Source organism: Aplysia californica, unplaced genomic scaffold (assembly GCF_000002075.1).
Source record: "Aplysia californica isolate F4 #8 unplaced genomic scaffold, AplCal3.0 scaffold00236, whole genome shotgun sequence".
NCBI lineage: Eukaryota > Metazoa > Mollusca > Gastropoda > Aplysiida > Aplysiidae > Aplysia > Aplysia californica.
In genome coordinates, this window is record NW_004797506.1 from 544,141 (window position 1) to 546,176 (window position 2,036).

Below are 2,036 nucleotides of genomic sequence, written 5' to 3' on the forward strand. Positions count from 1 at the left end.
CGAGTGTGTACGTGCGTGTGTGTGCGTGTGTGTGTGTACGTGTGTGTTTTGTTAATACCAGAAAAGATGTGTACATTAATTTATTCATACATACATCTCTGAAACAATATCAATTCATAATAACTGCAGTAGTGTTCACGCGCTACCCTCTCCCCACCCCCCAAAAAGTATATATAAAAAATTAAATCGAAATTATTTAGATAATTAAGGAAGCATGCCACTTGGACCCTGTCTGTCAGAAATACTCGGTAAAAATTCTCTACACATGCGACAGCAAAGCTCCTAACCACTACACCACATATGCTTATACACGTAGATCAATTTAGACTAGGACAGCGTTTGTGTTTAAAGAAAAAAAATACATCGAAACAGTACAGTTTTGTTGATTGTGTTTCGGGAAACCCCAGAAATCTACTTGTATAGTTATATTCTCCGCGTTAGATCATGTCTACCTTTTATCGTTCAATATACCTTGAAGAGTTCTTTATTTTAAAAGTACATACTATAGCATCCCGAGTTGTATAATTACGGTTGCTTTTATGTCTTATGCAGGTGTTTTTACGCCTCACGTCGACACAATTTAGATCTTTAGGGGATAGCTTCCGAGCCTGCCTGTCATGGGCAACCCGTGCTGAGAGGGATACAACATTCCAGCAGAAAGACAGAGACGCTCAATAAAAATTGCATGTCTCCCCGCTCGGAAATTGAACTCGGGTCTCCTGCGTGCGACAGCGAAACGCCTTAGAGTACAGCTACACCACAGACGTCAATTACCGTTATGAAAAACGCAATTTGAAACAAAGAGGAGTGTAGTGTGATCTAATGTGGTGGATACACGGACAGAGCCCGACACCAGCGTTATGCAAGAGTACAACAACCTCTTATTCGCTTCTTCGGCACAGATGACCCCTTCCCAAGTTCGTAGTAGATCATAGCCAGTGGGTCCTCGCGTGTACTTTACAGGATTGATTGATTTGGTGATCGCCAGTTACTGGCCACAGTTAATTCGTGGCTCAAAGAAGACCATAATGCCGCTCCATTTGGCAATTTTTGATTAACGTAACATCTCGATTGTATCCAACAAATAACGAGCAGTTTTGGATTACTGTTGGGGGCAGGAAATAGAGCAGAAGATGGAAAGGGATTGATGCGACAAGGGTGGTAGTATCCCTGGAAGGGAAGGGGGGAGGGGAGGAAAGGGCAGTCTAAAATTTCGTCAGAGTGTAGAGTGTGGGAGGCGGGGGGGGGGGGGACACAGGGCTAATAATGATTTTGCCCCGGCGTTGATAGATTGAGTGAGATGGAAAGAGGTAGATGGAGTGTGTGGAGTTGTCCACTACATCTTCTGGTTGTAACGTGTGGTCTTGATGCGACTGTCGAAGGATAAATTCGTAACGTGATGTCATTAGGCAATGAAAGTAATAGAAAGCAATTGTGTTTCCTTCAAATTTCAGTGTGCAGTAAGGCCGTCACTCACACTTTTATTTCTTTTGAAATCCGTACAATATATCTATATCTTTTTTTAAAATTGTGTAAGTGTTTTACGGCGCTCGCAACTGCATACGGTCATATGAGCGCGCGGGACACACCAAACATTTTCAGTTGGTAGGAAATTTTGGATTTTTGCCTGGAGAGCGGCCGAAGCCTACTCTTATCGATTTTGGATCACCAAGGGAGGTTTAACGTTGGCAACTTGTGGACGGGACCTCCGAGATTTTTCGCCCGTGTCCGAGAAGTCTTGGTGTAGATCTTACCTACGCTAAGACTAGGGGTGTGGCTGAAAGACAGCAGTAAGAAGGAGCCAAGGAGAAGCAGTAGAAAAGCTGCAGAAAGAGTCAAGAGCCAAGAAGAGAGGGCAAAGGAGGTGAAGGGGTGTGAGCAGAAAGTGGAGACGAAAGCGGAAGACAGAACATTGTTAGAGAGCAGGAAAGGATGTGAAAGAAGAACATTTGAGAGAAGAAACTGTTTCCGTCGCTACTCGGATTCGAACCCGGAACCTTTTGAACAAGAGGCGGCCAACATTTATATATATATAT